The following is a 19,044-nucleotide window of genomic DNA, read 5'->3' as shown; positions in this document are numbered from 1 at the left end:
TGATGTGTTTACTGCTTTCTCTTTCGGACCAATTGAGATTGATCTATGGTTATCACTTAGGCTGGACCGTCAGTGATAAGGTTTCATCAGGTTACTCTGCAGTAGATATCACCTAGGACTAGGGATACCCTGTATGAACCAGAGCATTCTTGATATTATAGAGCTTAACTTCACCCTAATTGGCTATGAACATAGGAATTAGGGTAGATTGATTAAAGGTTTTCTCACCAAATGACTTGGGAGAAAATACCCTTGAGAACTGGTAGTAATTGATATTTGTTGATGCAATAGTAACTCAGAGTTGTTACAGGGATAAATCATACACATTCCTTGACATTGTTCCTTTTTCTCTATAAACCCTTATTTTCATATTTCTTTATTATTTTCTTTTACACTCAAAACCAAATTAATATTTTTTGTTTAATTGAATGATAATTTAAACTCAATACTAACGTGCAGTCCTTGAGATCGATATTCGGGGAATTTCCCCATTATTACTATAACAGGCAAACAAATACACTTGTTATTTTCCCGATCATCTGCGTTTGGAGCTTGTGGATTTTTGGCTTTTGCATCGTAGCGTTTTGATTTCGCACGCGTGTGCGTTTGGAGCTGTAGCTGGTAGCCTCGCGTTTCACTGCGTTTTAACGTACTATTGTTGCAACTTGGTTTTTCTGTCATGGCTTGTATGGGCTTTGATGGTTTGCAGGTTGTTGGAGCCGTTGCTTTGTGGCTTGGATTATCACATTTTGCTGCTGAGTCGAGCTTTGGTAGTAGCTTTTCGTTTATGCTTCCCGTTTTGGTTGTTTTCACTTGCAGCTTTATGCTTGAATTCTTTGTGTTTGGAAGAGCTTCTGAAGCTGGCTTTGTAGTAGCGTTGTTTCTTGCGCGGATGGAAGCTTTTCGCGTGCTGTAGCAACTGGTATTATTTTTCATCGTCGTTTGGCTTATGCAGCTACTTGGCAGCTTGTGTTTGAAATGTTATCCACGTTTGGTTACTGCACTGCACTACACTGTAATTCACGTTTGGTTAATGGATACTTTTAATTGGATATTGGACTAAAATTGGTTAAGTGGATTAAATGGAGATTTGGATTATAAAATGAAAAAAAAATGGATTTAAAAAATGGATTTGAAATATTGGATTTAAAAATATGGATATGTGATGAAATATGGATTTGGTTTTTGAAATTGGATTAAAATGGAATATGGATTAATTGAATTAAAATTGTAAACACTGAGTTTTTATTTCAAATGGATAAAAATGTTTAATACCAATAATGAGTAGTTAAATGGGCTTAAAGAAAAAACAATGGAATGGGCTCAATGCAAAAATGATCAAATTCCCCAAAATCAATTCGACTTTTCAATAATCAACTTGGACCGTCCAACTCAACTTGAATTTCCAAAATTAATTCGAAAAAGAAAGAAATGATTACCAAATTTATTTTCAAAGATCAACTCTAACCACGAAATCAACTTAAACTTCAAGAATTAATTTAAAGTTGAAATCAATACGATATTAGAATTAATCAGAACAATTATTGACATGATAACGAAATGATGACCGTATATGCAATGGATTGGTGAATCCAACTGAAGCGACTTGTAAATCGGATTGAACCATGCTTATCCAAATGAAATGTGTTAGTACCTTAAGATTGGCATTAATTTTGTAAAACAAATAAGGTAATCACCTCTGTTGTTTTAATATGTTGGGTTGAAGAAATTCAACATCTGGACCAACATGTCATGTAAGATGTCACGACATCGGGACTGTGACATCTCACATGTGTATCAAACTGAATCAGTTAATTCTGGCTTGGTTTGTGATTAATTAGGAGATCTGGTGAATATCCTATCTCCTATGTGAAGATCTTGAAGATTCAATCAAAAGATTTGGTGAATATTTGGTGAATATGCAGTTTCCAAATATGGAGATCTTTTAGGAAATAAAAGATTGAAGACCTTGATTGTAGCAGAAGATTTCTGCCAGCTCTATAACAACAAAGGAAAGATTTGCTGCGATTTCTGAAGGCCCAAATCCAGTTGGGTGGTTAGGTTATAAATAGGAGATTGTAACCTAGGTTTTGTAAGCCTCAAACAATGTAAAAATTAGGGGTATGTGTGAGGTAAACCTCCCAACCCGTGGGAAGGTTACCAAGTGTTTCTCAGTGCTTGAAAGCATGAGATTATTTGTAACTCAAAGCCTGTAGGCAAGAGTGGTTATGTTCTTGAACGAAGCTGTGAAGCAAGTTCAATTTGTTTAAACATTACATGGTACTTGTAATGATAGGAATGGAAACTGGAGGTTTCTATCTAGGAGTGCCTAGGTATAGATTGCATTGGTAGGGATTAAGTGAGGAGTTGTAAACGGGGGAGTTTAACTCTGAATTAATACTACTAATAGTGGATCTTCTTCCTGGCTTGGTATGCCCCCAGAGTAGGTAACGTTGTACCGAACTGGGTTAATAATTACTGGTGTTTTTACCTTCTGCACACTATATTTTGTTTGTTATACCTCAGTCTGTTTCTAGTCTGTTTATGAAGAGAATAACAGACTTGACACATAGCCTGCAGTCTGATTGCAAAACAGAATGTTATGATATTCATTATTGACTGATGTTACTGATAGACTGGTTGGTCTGTTACAGTTCATCCTTCTGTAATGTTGGAACAAATGATGTTCAAATCAATGTTGAGACATCATGCTGATAATTGGGCAGGATTAATAAACATAAGTGCCATGTTTGATCTCTACTGTGTCGTTATTCTAGATGGACAAAACTGGACGTTCTTCTGTCCATGGTGGTAGAGTAGCAGATGTAGTGACATCTGGGACTGTGTGCATATGAGTACTGGGCTTTAATTTTTCTAACTGTCTTGCTGTATAAGTAACAATGTTGGATCAGATGTCATGACTTCGTGTAGAACATCTGAACTCTGACTATACCAGAATTTCAAAATGAATGGATGAGGATGATATGAAAATGATTAGGGTTAGTGACCTATATGAGCATGTGAAGGGTAGGGCGAATTTTGGGGTATGACAGCTGCCCCTATTTAATCTTCTCGGACCTGAATGTATGGATAACAATGACTTCCAAATAATCAAGGTAGGAGAGGATTAAATACTAGAATAACAAGAAATTTCCCGCCATGAACAAATGGAAAGCTATGTGAAGATAGGTCACAAGGAGGTCTTCTTCACTAGGATATGTGGGTGAACAAACATGTCTTTGCACAGGGAAGCTGTTGGGAATAGGAATGTCATGTGGTAAATGAGTATATGAGCGGTTAGATATGCATGACGTATGCAGTATGATTGATTATTTTTTTCATTTTATATCTACTAACAAGTTTTTGTCTTTTAAGACATCGAGAAAGAATTTTCCGCTGGGGGATATCTCCTTGGTATTTGTTTCTTTGGAATTATGAAATGGTTCGCCAAGAAAATCCTTGGATTCAGGATGGCAGATGACCTTACTGGGACGACAGTACGCGAATTGGAAGGTAAATAGTTGGTCGTTAACTCTGAGGTTGGGGACAGAAGAAAAATCAACACTGATTACTGGGGATTAAAACATCCTCACCTTAATACTGCGATTGGGTAAAACTGGATATTCTCCACTCTACGATTGGAAACAAATCGTGATCAACATCGGTTCTGAGACTGGAGAAAGGGTGGGCGTCAACTCTGAGGTTGGGTATAATGATGGACATCGACTCTAAGGTTGGGACATAGGCAGGTGTCACTCGGAGGTCGGGTTTGCAGATATCAACTCTGAGGTTGGAGAATAGGAAACGATGCCGCAACTCGCAAATTGGGAAAAAGGGCAGCCATTCCGCTCTAAGGCCAGGGCAAAAAGGTTCATCAACTCCAAAGTTGAAAAAAGGTAGGCATTTAGCTCTGAGGCTGGAAGGGTATGACAATCGTCAACTCTAAGGTTGGAAAAAGGTAGTCGTTCAACTCTGCGGCTGAAAAGATAGTTTTTCAGCTCTGAGGCCGGGGACAGATAGACATTCAACTCTGAGGCTATGGGTAACACGGTACATCCACTCTAAAGTGGAAAAAAGGTAGATGCTCAACACTGAGGCTGAAAAAGGACGGTAATCGTCAACTCTAAAGTTGGAAAAAGTAGGGTCTAAGCTCTGAGGCTAGAAAGAGATACACCGACTCAGAAGTTGAAAAAATGTAACTGCTCAACTCCGAGGTCGGGAGCGAAAAATGGTAAACGTTAACTTCGAGTTTGGAAACAAGCAAATACTCAACTCTGAGATTGGGAGAATAAATGGTAAACAACAACTCTGACAACAACTCTGAGGCTGGAAAAGGAACAACAACTCTGAGGCCGGGATAAGGAACGACAACATACAACTCTAAGGTGGGGTAATACGATAAGTGACGATAACTCTGAGGTTGAAAAGGGGGCGACAACACTGAGGTTGGAAAAAGGCGACAACACTGAGGTTGGAAAGGGCGACAACACTGAGGTTGGAAAGAGGGATACAACACTGAGGTTGGAAAAAGGTGACAACACTGAGGTTGAAAAAGGGTGACATACTGAGGTTGAAAAAAAGGGGTGACAACACTGAGGCTGCAAAAAAGGCGACAACACTGAGGTTGGAAAAAGGGAGACAACACTGAGGTTGGAAAAGGGAGACAACACTGAGGCTGCAAAAGGGGCGACAACACTGCGGTTGGAAAAAGGGCGCCAACACTGCGGTTGGGATAAGGAGGGGGAGGGGGGGGAGGTGGGGTGTGGTGGGTTGGGGTGAAGGTGAACATACAACTTTGAGGTTGGTTAATAAGAAAAGTGACAACAACTCTGAGGCTGGAAAAAGGGCGACACACACAACTCTGAGGTTAGGCGCAAGAGAAAGGTAACATATAAGTCTGACAACAACTCTAAGGCTGGAAAAGGGACAACAACTTGAGGTCGGGGTAAGGACAGACAACATACAACTCTGAGGGTGGTTAATAAGCAAGAAACAACTCTGAGTTTTGGAATACGAGAAATAGACAATAACTTTGGGGTTGGAGTAGGAACCGCCATCAACTTTGAGGTCGGGTGTAAAAAGGACAGCAACTCTGAGGTTGGGTAAGGATAGTCTCTCAACTCTGGGGTTGGAGGTAACAACGTCGTAACATTTGAAATTGAAAAAAATATGATTATCTACAACTCTGCGGTTGGAGAAAAGGGATGTCAATACCAACGGGTATTGAAAAAGGTGATAGACACTGATGAGCGAAGGGATATCAATACCGACGGGTATTAAAAAAAAGTGATAGACACTGATGATTGTTTAGCTGGTCTTTCAAATTTGAGAGATATGGGTTTTTCCAATGAGAATTGGACTTTGCAAGATGTTTTCCAAACAGGTCTGAGCTTTGGCAGGCTATGTCAATTGGGTACTTTACTGTAGGTACGAAAACCTCAGGGGGTCCCACAGGCACAACGGCGGGGATGAAGTTTTCGAAATATGGCTACCCTTCCTGGGACTCACCAAACCTACATTGGGTATTTCAAAACAAATCAAAAGGCAAAGTCTTGACAGAGACCTCCCTTCTCGCGCGAAAGGCAACAAAGGGGAGACATGATTTCGCGCACCAAGCAACGAAATAAACTAACGAAAGGAGAGTTATCTCAATGAAATCATCTCCATGAAGGAGGCAACAGGCTTACGATAGGTAAATGAAGAAGGAATGACTTTGAAAAATCCCGCCGGGTTCCCACTAGGAGCTTTTACAAGGGTCAAAAAGGTCATTTATTTTCTATTTTGTAATGCCAACGGGGTGGATTATGGAAAGATGCCAACAAAAATGGACTGTTGAATAATGCCACGAGAGTTTTGGGCTTGATTCTTCCTTGTTAGAGAGATTTGTGCTATGCTGGATGATATGTATGAATGAAATGATATGAATTATGCATGACAGATTGATGCAATGATATGAGGATCTACGGACGCCCCAATCTTGGGTACGATGCAATGAATGCTGAGAAAGTTGCTTGGGTTGCAAGGCTTTTGATTTATGGAGAGTGGGTTGCATCTTGCATGACTTCCCGACATATGACTTCTGCGGTTACTGGAGGATGGATCTAACGTAGACCTTTGGATGCCCCAGGCTGGATCCAGAAATTCTTTCCCAGGCAAGGAGGGAACCTTCCTCTCTTGGATCGTCTTGCCCCATATCGATGGGTATCCCCCCGGATTTCCCCAATCACCAATTATGAAGCACCTTCGTCGTGGGTTATATCAATCGGACCTGCCCTAGTGTCTTGGAACTGCATTTCTCTGATTAACCATTTCAAGGAGATTGACTTCTTGTGCTATTGGGGTGGCCTACCCCAGTATGAGCCTTGAAGTAACTTTGCCTCTGGTTGGCTGATCTTGTAGAGATTTCTCGACGTTACTGCCTCTGATCGACAAGATCTTGAAGCAGTTCGTCTTTCTGCTCTCAACAAAGTCTTCAAACATTCTGACTGATGTGATAAAAAGAAGTTATTTTCCCCTACTCAATGGAGGTCTCAGGCGTTCTTCACTATTGAGATCATCAAGTTCCTCGATTCACATTCATTGTGGCAGATCCCTTGATGTCAGATGCTTACTCACGAGTAAGACAAGTTCATTTTTGGAAATGATAATGCAATGTCATTTTTATGCAGTTTTGAAATCCAAGCATGTTCACTGGAATAATGACATATAATGAATGCATCACTGATAATGAATATCAATATCAACATAAATGAGCAAATTGTTGAGGAGTCGGTTTTAACACGATCTTTCTGACTATAGTACGCCTTCGAAATAAACCTTTGCTTTAATTAGGTCTTTTGAAGGTTGTAACGTGGTCTAGTTCACGATTTGAGAAAGAAAGGATATAAGGCTCGAACCTATCCTAACCCATCCACTCTTCGTGATGTTCTCCAGTCCTACGTTCAGCTAGTTCGATACAAGCGCTCTTCTTCCAAAAGGATTTGGGAGTGAAAGTTCATGAACCCACGAGGTTTTCGGTGTGGCAGTCACCCTTCTTTTGTTTGGCTTGTAGCCACGATTTTGTTCTTGATGAGGATTCTCTTTTGATTCCTATTTTGCATATTTATCTTTTTATTCCCTATTTTTGCTGGATTGGTTCAGATTCACAATCCACTTGGATGCCCTAATTTTTGCCTAAGTCACTCGTTTTCGACTCAGCGGGCTTTCTTTCTTTCTTTTTGTTTTGTTTTCTTTCTCCGTTTCTTTTGTTGCAAACCCTTGTCCGTTTCTTTTTGTTGAAACAAATCGTGTGACACTTGTCCGTTTGATTTGGAAGTTGGACTACCTCGTGCCTCTGTGGTGAGAGACAACCATTTGGAATTTGATGTTTCCAACCTCTTGTGAGGGATAAATATGGTTGATCCTTAGATAGGACACTCCTCTTTTGAAGTTTGAACGCCTGGGCAACCTAACTGATGACTACCCTGCCCTGGTTTAAGATTAAGGGTTTTATATTTTTATAAAGAAACTCCTACTTCTTGGCTCGAAGGGGTTGACTAGGGATTATCTTCCTTATATCTCTGGTGTTTGGGATTTGAAACAATGCCTTACATCATCAAAAGGTTTTATTCAAAAGCGTACGAGCAGTGATTCGTTTCGTGTTTTTATTTCATCCTCCTCCTCCAAGAGTTAGATATTGACAAAATAAAGTATGAGTAGCCACAAATGGATTTATTCAAAACATGCATATTCATTTCAATGTCATTATTATTAAAAAACAAACGAGTTTATTACAAATGAATGTTACAAATGACAATCAAGAAAATCACACATGAACGTGATTGAGCCAAACTAATGACTATGGGCATAATTGGCCTTATTCAGATCCTCAAACTGGAATTATTAGGCTGGCAACAGATAACATGACCATCTTCAAGGAGACCCTTCTCATAGGCGCAACTCTTCAAACCTACCCTAGCTTCCGTTTGTACTGATCATAGCATTGCAAATGTGCCCTCTTGTGGAGGCATGAGAGTGTTCACTATGTTCAGGCCTTGCGGCGTGAACATAATAGCCCTTGAATCAATCAAGTCTTGTATCTTGTACTTAAGGCTCCTATAATCTTTGATTGAGTGTCCAGGTGTCCCAAAATGGTACTCGCACCTAGCATCCACATCATAATCTGGAGGAAGAGGTGTTGGAGGGGCCTTAGCTTCCCTCAGCTACACCAATGAGCTATTAAGAAACATGGGTAGGATTCGACCATACGACATGGGCACTGGATCAAACTGCTTTGGAGGCCTTCTTGGTCCCTGTCTTCTTTGTTCAGCAAAGTTCCGCTGCTGATTTGGATACTGGTTTGGCGTTGGGTTCCCCTGCCTTAGTCAGAGAACAAGAAAAGGCCACTGATATGGAGCCCTTGGAGGTTCTGAATATGGATGAAATCCACGAGGCTTCTCCTTGGAGAGGGGGTTAGGCATGTTCACCGGGTGACCACTGCTGGTACAACAATTGGCACGAGATTGCCTTCCTTCCTCAGCATGACTGCATGATCTCCATGATCAGGCTCATCTGAGTCTTCAGCTAGTTGATTTTAACCTTCATTGCCTCTTGATTTCTTTGTAGTTCTTCCACGGTAATCTGCGACATGCCTCTAGTTCAAGACAGATGTCGGGCAATCAACTTGGGTGGTAGTGGTTTGTCTGACAAAAGGCAAAATGATGGTGAGATTGGTTTCATGAAATGCAAGATGTTATGTGAATGATGCATGAGTATTATATTTGAATATTTTTTATGATGCATGAATGCATGGATATACGGTTCATAGCATGGTTCTCACGAGTCGAACACATAAATTGGCATGATATCACAGATTCGAGATAAGGATGGAAGACAACTATGATTGCTTTCCATAATGGGGATCTCATGGTCGTAGTTTAGGGTTAGATAGGGACCCAAAGTCATCGATTCATTTGGCTGTTTGCCGCTTACGGCAAAAGCTTACCGGTTTAACTCCCTTAAATGAGCCTCTTCTGGGTGAGATCTTCGTACCGAACCACGCGAGAAAAGCTTCTCAGGGACCCGCACTACGCGACATCGACATCGGGTTCTAGACAAGGGTCTCAAAGTCATGGACCTCTTTGACTGTTTGCCACTTACGGAAAAAGCTTGCGGTCGTCAACTCCATCAAGAAGATCTACTTTGAGTGAGATCTTCGTACCAACCCTCGCGAGAAAAGTTTCTCGGGGACCCTTACTACGTGACCATCAATCTTAATTTAAAGAAGGTTCAATGTTCTATGAAGGTCCTTAGAGTCATGGATCCTAATGAAAACATTGATCACTTACGTCAAAAGTTTGACGGTCGTCAACGTCTCCAAAAGAATATACTCTAAGCGAGGTTCTCGTATCGAACCTTACGAGAAAAGATTCGCAGTGGCCATACTACTCAACCTCTCCTATCTCAAGTTTTCACTCTAGACTCGGGTAGAGAGTCTTCCCCACAAGTTTCTTGCAATCGAAATACTATCCATCACTACCATTGAATCGTGGAACCGCATAATAGATTACAAAATTTAAAGCAAAAGGCAATAAATAAGGCAAGCAATATCAAAAGGATAAGCACCCATACACACGAGAATCAACCTAGATTAGGCTTGACTTGCTTAGGGAGGAGTCCCCAACAGAGTCGCCAACTATCACTACGCAAAAAATACAGAGTCTCCATCGGTTTTATTTATTCCAAAGGAAAGGGAAAATATCGATAAAACCCCAAAGTATGGTCATCGCAACCACGAACAAGTTCGGAAGTCGGTTATGCAAGGGGAAGGTATTAGCACCCCTCACATCCATGGTACTCCATGGGAACCATCTAGGATGTTTGCGCTTAAATGTGTGTTGTTTATCGAATGCTTGCTTGCCAAAGGTTTGTGAGTGAAGGTAGATTTTAAATTAGTGTGCTCGCCAAGGAATGGATCCTTGTGCCTACATATGCCCACTTGTTGAAGTGAAAAATCAGAGCCTTCGTAGTTCGTGGTTTAAAATGTTTGGTTTGTTTGTTGATTTTGTTACCTTGAAGAGGGGTTTTCGATTGTGTCGCCCTGAGGCTCAAACAAAGGTTGAATGCATTGAGTTGTTTTTAGGTTTTTTGAAGAAAGTGTTATTGATTTCGGATTGCACTAAAGACTATGGATAAAGGTGAATACCTCAAACTACCAAGCCAAACATCTTGTGTTCGAAGCATTCAGAATGAGTGTAGGAAAGCTCCAGTCTCATCCCTTCTTTATCGCTTAAGGCTCGTAACGTATGATCCTAATCGCCTTTATTGTGTTTTTGAATTTGATTTGGAAGAGACCGTTTGACGTTGGATCAAGGTTTGTTTATTGATTTTAATTTGAGAAAGAGACCGCTTGACGTTAGATCAAGGGTTTGATTATTGGTTGCGAAATGGTGTGCGTTCCTAATGCCTAAGGAGTAGCTAATCAAGCAATAAAGAAAGCAAGTAAAAGGATACATCGGAAAGGGGAGGGGGATACATGTAAAGTACAAGGGAATGCAGGAAATAAAAGGTCTCATTGTCAGGTAGCCCAAGAGAAAGTCATGTGTGTGCAAATGTGTCCTAACTAGAAACCGCATAAAAGATTACAAGTCTAGAATCTTGAATGCTCCATCCATGTTCGGGTTGAATATTTGTCCAAGGCCTTTTGCAAGGGTATAATGAGTCTCTAATTCCATTGTCCAAAGTTCTCTCCATGCTCGGGAATTATCTTGCTTTTGCATTTTTTAAGTCTTTGCCATTTTATGTTCATTTTCAAGGTGAAAGTCAAGAATATTAATGATGAATGTACAACATGATATAAGATGGAAATAAAGTGAATAAAATGACAAGAAATAAATGTTAGAAGTTTGGGTTAGATGCCAAGTGTTATTGTTAGAGATCAAGATAGAATAATATGAAGAAAAAAATATATATATCAAAATTAAGTTCTAAAACAATTATGAAATCAATCCTAAAAGGCTAACAAAATATCTCTAAAAATTAATCAAAACAAAAATCTAGAATATTATCAAAATTGAATTCTAAAGTATACCAAAATTAATATCTAAAATTATTATCTAAAACAAAATTAACAATTATCTAAAACAAGATTATCCATTAAATTTCTAAAACAAGATCCAATTAATCCTAAACCTCTAAACAATTAATCCAATTCAGCATGGGCCTAGACTAGTCAGGCCCACGCAGGGAGGGGTATAGAAGGCCATGGAGGGGTGTGAAGCCATAAAACACTGAGTGGGCCTTAATTGGGATTAGGCCCAATCCAGATGGATATCCAACGAGGGAACGCAAGGTTCCCCTCATCTTCTTCCCTTCGCTCGCAAGTCGCAACCAACGGCAGCTCAATGCCAAACGCCGATCCCGGCCATGCCGGCGACGCAACACGGCGGTCCCTACGCCGTCCGCCGTTCCGACCTCCCTTCACCAAAACGAGATAACCTGATCTTACCACTTAGAAATGTCTAACAAGATCCTTCGACGCGGTAAATCTATTATGAACGAAAACAGAAACGGATTCGTGTCGCTCTCACGAATCAGATCGAATATTCGAAGCGGAATGAACTCGGTGACGACTCACACCACAACACCAGAATTAATCATCGTAATGGGGAGAAACAACCTACCGGCGGATGCGACGGGAACGACGGAGACCGACTGAGAAAATTGGTACGCTTTCACTCCTCCGTTTTCCTTCGTCTTCTCTTCCTTCTATCCGTTTCTGACGCTAGAGACGATTTTGCTTCAATCAACGAAGGCTTGTTTAGTTGCTCCAGCTGACGCACCGTGATTCAATTTGTAGGAATTATGGTGGATTGGTTATGGTAACGCAGGATTGGTACATCGTGCTGGAGACGGCGATGCGGAAACGAGGAGTTCTTGGAAGGATTTACGGAGGAATTATGCAGGTGGTGGAGATTGTCGTGCGGGAATAAGAGAAAGGGAAGAAGAAGTTTTTGGAAGATTTGAGAAGTTGTTCGAGTTTGTTACGATGGCGGAAGAGGATAATGGAAAAGTGAGGAAGAAGAATTTCGAAAAAATGAATTGATGGCGAGAGAGGACTCGGGAGCCTCCTTTGTTCACATATTTATAGAGCTGAGTTTTGTGTTTCTTCATGTCATTCCTGTTATCTGCATTTTGAGCTTGTGGATTTTTGGCTTTTGCATTGTAGCATTTTGATTTCGCACGCGTGTGCGTTTGGAGCTGTAGTTGGTAGCCTCACGTTTCACTGCGTTTTAACGTACTGTTGTTGCAGCTTGGTTTTTCTGTCATGGCTTGTATGGGCTTTGGTGGTTTGCAGGTTGTTGGAGCCGTTGCTTTGTGGCTTAGATTATCACATTTTGCTGCTGAGTCGAGCTTTGGTAGCAGCTTTTCGTTTATGCTTCCTGTTTTGGTTGTTTTCACTTGCAGCTTTATGCTTGAATTCTTTGCGTTTGGAAGAGCTTTTGAAGTTGGCTTTGTAGTAGCATTGTTTCTTGCGCGGATGGAAGCTTTTCGCATGCTGTAGCAGCTGGTATTGTTTTTCATTGCCGTTTGGCTTATGCAGCTACTTGGCAGCTTGTGTTTGAAATGTTATCCACGTTTGATTACTGCAATGCACTGCATTGTAATTCATGTTGTACTTATTTTAATAATTGGAACATGGATAATGGGAATGAATACTTGGTTAATGGATACTTTTAATTGGATATTGGACTAAAATTGGTTAAGTGGATTAAATGGAGATTTGGATTTTTGAAATTGGATTTAAAAAATGGGTATGGGTAAAAAATGAAAAAATTGGATTTAAAATATTGGATTTAAAAATATGGATATATGATGAAATATGGATTTGGTTTTTGAAATTGTATTAAAATGGAATATGGATTAATTGAATTAAAATTGTAAACAATGGGTTTTTATTTCAAATGGATAAAAATGTTTAATATAAAAAGAGTAGTTAAATGGGTTGAAAGAAAAAACAATGGAATGAGCTCAATGCAAAAATGATCAAATTCCTCAAAATCAATTCGACTTTTCAATAATCAATTTGGACCGTCCAACTCAACTTGAATTTCCAAAATTAATTCAAAAAAGAACGAAATGATTTCTAAAACCAAATTTATTTTCAAAGATCAACTCTAACCACAAAATTAACTTAAACTTCAAGAATTAATTTGAAATTAAAATCAATACGATATTAGAATTAATCAGAACAATTATTGACATGATAACAAATGATGACTCTATATGCAATGGATTGGTGAATCTAACTGACGTGACTTGTAAATTAGATTGAACCATGCTTATCCAAATGAAATGAATGGATGAGGATGATATGCAAATGATTAGGGTTAGTGACCTATATGAGCATGTGAAGGATATGACGAATTTTGGGGTATGACAAAAAGTATGGAATATCTTTTGAAGTTAATGGTGAACAAAAAATAATCGCAAATGTGAAAGATGGTGTTGGTGAATATGTTTTGAAGTTGCGGGTGAATATGTTTTGTTGTTGTTGTTGGATAGTTTATTCTAAGTAATGATTGTGATGTATTTTGTAATGAAATGATATTGTTGTTTAAGTTATTATTAGGTATTAGCTATATTTTATTGAATGTTGGAAAATATGAAGATGATGCATTTAATGTAAAAGGTATTATGAATAATATTCTATGTTTAAGCAATGCCGTATGGAGTAATCAAAAATATGTTATATTCTATTACTTGTATTTTGTTGGTGGAAATTTGGTTTTAGTTCATGTATGTGATGTTTTATGTAATGAGTTTGTACTGATGTTTAAGTTTCTATTAGGTAGCATATAATGACAAAAGTATGTTGATGAATGTATTTCTTTAAGCAATGCAATATGTAGTACTATTATTTATGAATTGACAATACAATCTTGATCTTCAATTGGTAGGCTACCTTCATAATTGTAAAGACATTATAATTGAAAATTTAGATGGTGGTCAGAATTGAGATTGATAATGTAGACGAATGCATACAAGTTAATTTGGCACCTGGTTAGATTGTCCAATGAGAGACTAAAAGGTATGGTCTAAAGAAAGACACTTTGCAAAAAAGTGTTGTATAAAAATACTTTGCTCAAGTAAATGAAATCGAAGAAATATTTTTGTTTGTACGGCAAGTTAAACATGTTTTGAGATAAGGAAATGTCACAGAGTGCTGAGTTATGGACCTAGTAGTAATAAGTATAATATAATTATTAAATAGGGCAACCAATGTTTATAAAACTGAAAGTTGTAAAATTTATTTTATAATAATGATAGTAATATATTACTATAAGATCATCGTAAAACATATAACTGAATTTGAAAATAAAATAGTAACATTTCATTAATATTGAGATATATATTGGATATTAACATAGAAAACATAATGGTGTTAATAAAAAAATAACAAAAAAAATAACCAAGCACACGTAATGGTTTTCATGGTCAACAACAATTTACATATACGACATGTGTAATAAATATAAGTTGTAGCTTCCAAAAAAAATGCAACACTTAGACAGGAGCATTTGTCATGTTTGTTGATGTATGTAATGCTCTAAAATTTGTACCAAAATTATAAAAGTATCAGTTATAGTTTGTATTGGAAATTATTTGTGACAGAACATAAATAGTATACTATATATATATATATATATATATATATATATATATATATATATATATATATATATATATATATATATATATATATATTGGTAATATGCTCATCACAAATTTATAAGCTAAAAAATGGAAGTTATACACACAATTATATATGTTGTGGAAAACCTCTTTGTAGATAATGTTTGTTGTAGAAGTTTTGTTATTGTTTTCTTAATCATGTATCAAGATCTTTATTCCGTTTTGCTGGTAACCCAGGTAAGTGAAACATATACCTTTCCATAGTAAAAACATTCCTAGGTATATAAAGTTCGACCTAATACAATGGTTGTCCTTGTGATTTGTTAATGGTCATCACATAGGATAAAATAATTGGAAATTAACGTCGACTGAGTTTAAATGGCCAAGGGGATTGAGAAGAGGACATATCCATTCTAGGAATATAAATGACTTTTCCATGTCCTTTTCCACCCATAATTTCATCTTCAAGTACATGTGTTGCCATTTTGGTTACAATGAGCCTTGTCCCATTACACAAACCTTTAAATTGATCGATATTTCTCATTAGCATAATGGGTGTTCCTACCTTTAATTTGATGTGATTGTTAGGAAACTCAGAAGTTTTAAATGAGATGAGAAATTCAGGACTAAGAACGTCAAGCATGTTTTTGTCATGAATTTCTGATCTATCAACAAAATTTGAGCAATAGTAATCCTTTATGTCACCTATAGAAAGAGTTTGAACTTAATAGTAAAAAGAAACAACCATGAATAAGAAAACTAAACTCATATAGGCTAAGATTAGCATACCTGGAATCAAGGAAAGCACATGATCATTAATTTGTTCAACCATTTCTATTATTGATGCTCAAATTGCCCGACTTTTGAGGTAGTCGTAAGATTGATAGTTACTGATGAACTTAGGATAAGTATTATTCACAATGGAAACAATTGGGTCATCAAACTTTGTAATCAAGATCTCATGGGGAATGTCCATTTCCGCATAACCATCATTTGGTTTTGAAACTCTACCTTCACCAATTTTGAACAGCCAATTGGAAAATTCAGCAATTTCCATTTTTCCTTGTTCAACAGGACCACAAGTAAGACGCATATTCTTGGTTAAAGTTAATACTTGTACATAATTACATATATATGATGCATTAATGGTAGTGCGTGAAATATCAGATCGACTCCCCCTAGGCACAACAGAAAAAATCTGTCTAAAATCACCACCAAATAGGACAACCTTTCCACCAAAAACTTCATCCAAATTATTATAGATACTCATAACATCTCTTAAAGTTGTGTTAAGTGCTTCAAAATAATATTTATGCATCATTGGTGCCTCATCCCAAATAATCAACTTTGTTTTTCGAAGGAGTTCTGCAACGTCATCGTCATAATTAAACCTGCAAGTTGAATTATCCAAAGTTGGTACCGATATTTTGAACTTAGAATGTATGGTTCTACCCCCAGATAATAATAGATATGTTATTCCACTTTCTGAAACAGTTAAACAAATATCTTGTTTATACCTTAAAGAACTTGAAAGTGTTCTCCACATGTATTTTTTACCGGTACCCCTATAACCATGTAGGAAGAAAACACCTCATTTTTTACTATTAATAGTGGACATGATTTTCTCATAGATTTTGGCCTACTCATCTTAAATATATAACACCAAAAACTACACCTTCATACTTGGAACATATATGTATATTAGAAGTTTCAATGAAAATAAATAATTGAACCATAAATGGCATGTTAGAGGTCTGAACATATTACGAAATCCAGTATTCATGGATTGCACGTCGTAACTTCTTTCTTCAAAAATGAGTCGATATTTCCTAATTGTTTAAGAACATATCCACTTGGATATGAACTTGGTTTGAAATCTTTAAGACATCTGCAATTTTCTTGAAGTAGTGTTTCAATTGCAACCAATGTTAAATTCTGTAATTTTGATTGACTCAAAATCAAGTGTGCAAGAAATGAGGAAGCAACGTGTTGAGGAAATAATGAATTAAGTATTTCATAATTATTAAATGAAAGTGATATAACACTATCACAAAAGAAAGAGTCAGCATCTTTGTGCGAAACTTGTTAAAAGAGTCGTAAATAGAATGGATAAAATAACAACAAAATTGTTATGATTGAAATTCTAGACCTGAATTGTTTGTCAGTTGTCTTTGTGCTTGCAACAACCCATCTAACAACAATACCCAGGACTCATTCCAAACATAAACATGTCGGTTCAAATTTCCTGATAGAAGGATAACCACAAAAAGCTTTCTAAGGAAATGTCTTGAACCCCATTGACTCGCTTCTTTAATATCCCTAGTGTATTTCCTATCATCTTCAAGGAAACCCATTGCAAAACAGGCTTGCCTAAAAGAATCATATTGAGTTTCTCCAATCTTCCTAATTTCCTCATAATTTATAGGTCCATTAACAACAGTCAACATCAAGTGGAGGTAAAAAAGTTCTCCAGTCGAAGGTGGCACCCATATCAAATGGCCAATGGTAAAGCCTCTTTTTCGCGGCTTCCATGTTCCTTTTCTCTTTTTGTAAACAAACTTGGTGACAAATTGATTGTATCTTAATTTTTTGGCCTCTTCATATTTCCCATTTGCAACTAACCAAGAAGTGAACATGGATTCAGTAACACTTGGTTTTTCTAAAACACTTTCCATTCGGTCGAAATCTGAGTAGTACACAACTTTCTCACCATTAAGATGGAAAAACATACGTTTGACAACTGGCTTCCTTCCATGAATGTTGTAAGAAAAAATTCTCCAACATGCTTCCCTTGGAAAAACATATCTACAATCTAGATATTGTTTGATCTCATCAACATGGTCAGTATCATGTGATGATGCTCCTTTAGAACTAACCATGCTTACAATTATTCTATCACACACTTTGTGAATGTACTTGAAAAGATACTTGATTAAAGTACTTTGGTTGCACCATTCCATATTTATATGAGCTTTTTTTTAATATCATTCTTGTATTATATGGCACGACATGTTGATTGTCCAATGGGATACCATTTTTGTGAATGATGTGTGTTTTTTATCTTCTCTTGTACATTGGATAACCATCAACATCAACAATTGTATCTTCAATGAATTTCTCGGGGGAGTATTTTGAGCATTTTCTATTTTTCATATAACGAGATGATAACCGTGATAGACCGCATGGACCATGGACCATATGTGCCTTGACTAAGTTGTACAAAGTTGGATGAAGTTAAGGGTCTGGAATCTCGGCACAAATAATGTTGTCCATGTCAGGAGGCGTTGGATATTTACTTTGAGGATGCAAAAATATCAAAATGTGAGCATGTGGTAAACCTCTTTTTTTGAAATTCAATCATATACAAAACTGAAACATAAATGAATATTGATAGAAATATTTAAAATATAATCAGATTGTATTTGAAAGTTGTATTTGAAGGTGTCGCAACCTGAAAAATACAGTGCGAAAAAAAACAACCGGCGAAAGAAAAAGACAGAAGAGTCGCCACCGTGCGTTATTCATCCCAAAGGAGGGAAAGGAAACGCTCGAAGTAAACCTGAAAAAAGGAAAGGACAAGACGGGGTCTCGCAACCAAATCTTGGGTTCGGGAGTCGGTTATGCGAAGGGAAGGTATTAGCACCCCTACGCATCCATAGTACTCTACGGGATCCACTTTTGTAGTTTTTGTCTAAAGGGTGTGGGTTTATCTTGTGCTGTTTACCAAAAAAAAAAGGGTTAAATGAAAATGACTCGCGCGGATGTCGCATCCACTGCATACGTATCTCATCTGAATATGAGAATCAGAGTCTTCGTAGCTCGGCTGACCTATGGGTTGGGGGATGTGTGCTCGCTAAGACATCGCGTCTTATGCCTACGTATCTCATCTGGAATGAGAATCAGAGCAAGCCGTAGTTCGGCTAACTACGGGGTTATGGATTGGGTTTTGGACGAACGACGTTACTACGCAATCTACCGGATGCTCGACCTTTAGAGACTTACTCGCCTGTAGTAGAAGGAGTAAACGTGTTGCTTTGGGTTTTAGGGTTTGGGATGCTCGAGGGCAAACGGACAGTCCTTGACGAAGGAACCGCGCTACATGTGGGGATACGAATACAAAACACAAAACATGTATCTCAAAGTAAAATGCCACCAAGGGGCTCAAACGTTGCCTCCTATCGAGGTCTTCCAGCTAGGAAAGCAGTAAAGTATGAGAAAGGGAAAAAATTACCACACGGATAAAGATCCGAAGCTATAGCAGTTAAAGGGGCAAGAAACCCTGAAATGTCTCCAACTGGACCGTCAAAGGAAATCAGTCAACACGAATAATCAGAATAAAACTCCAGGGGGTATCCCACAAATAAAGTGGGA

The 19,044-nt window shown here is 37.9% G+C and overlaps 2 long non-coding RNA genes and 1 pseudogene across 2 annotated transcripts; 2 read left to right on the top strand and 1 right to left on the bottom strand.

The window, feature by feature from the left end:
* Positions 1-537: 537 nt before the first annotated feature.
* On the top strand, positions 538-1,083 carry LOC127128888 (uncharacterized). Its single transcript, XR_007806072.1, has 2 exons — positions 538-621; positions 710-1,083. It is a non-coding gene; the product is annotated as an uncharacterized LOC127128888 (long non-coding RNA).
* A 10,199-nt stretch (positions 1,084-11,282) lies between these two features.
* Positions 11,283-12,710, top strand: LOC127132260 (uncharacterized). The gene is made up of 2 exons (XR_007806647.1): positions 11,283-11,703; positions 11,837-12,710. It is a non-coding gene; the product is annotated as an uncharacterized LOC127132260 (long non-coding RNA).
* Positions 12,711-16,452: 3,742 nt separating this feature from the next.
* LOC127129477 (uncharacterized) lies at positions 16,453-17,826 on the bottom strand (annotated as a pseudogene).
* Between the last annotated feature and the right edge of the window lie 1,218 nt (positions 17,827-19,044).

Source organism: Lathyrus oleraceus, chromosome 3 (assembly GCF_024323335.1).
Source record: "Lathyrus oleraceus cultivar Zhongwan6 chromosome 3, CAAS_Psat_ZW6_1.0, whole genome shotgun sequence".
Taxonomy (NCBI): Eukaryota; Viridiplantae; Streptophyta; class Magnoliopsida; order Fabales; family Fabaceae; genus Lathyrus; species Lathyrus oleraceus.
The sequence above is the reverse complement of the archived record's forward strand: the minus strand, read 5'-3'. Positions and strand labels throughout refer to the sequence as shown.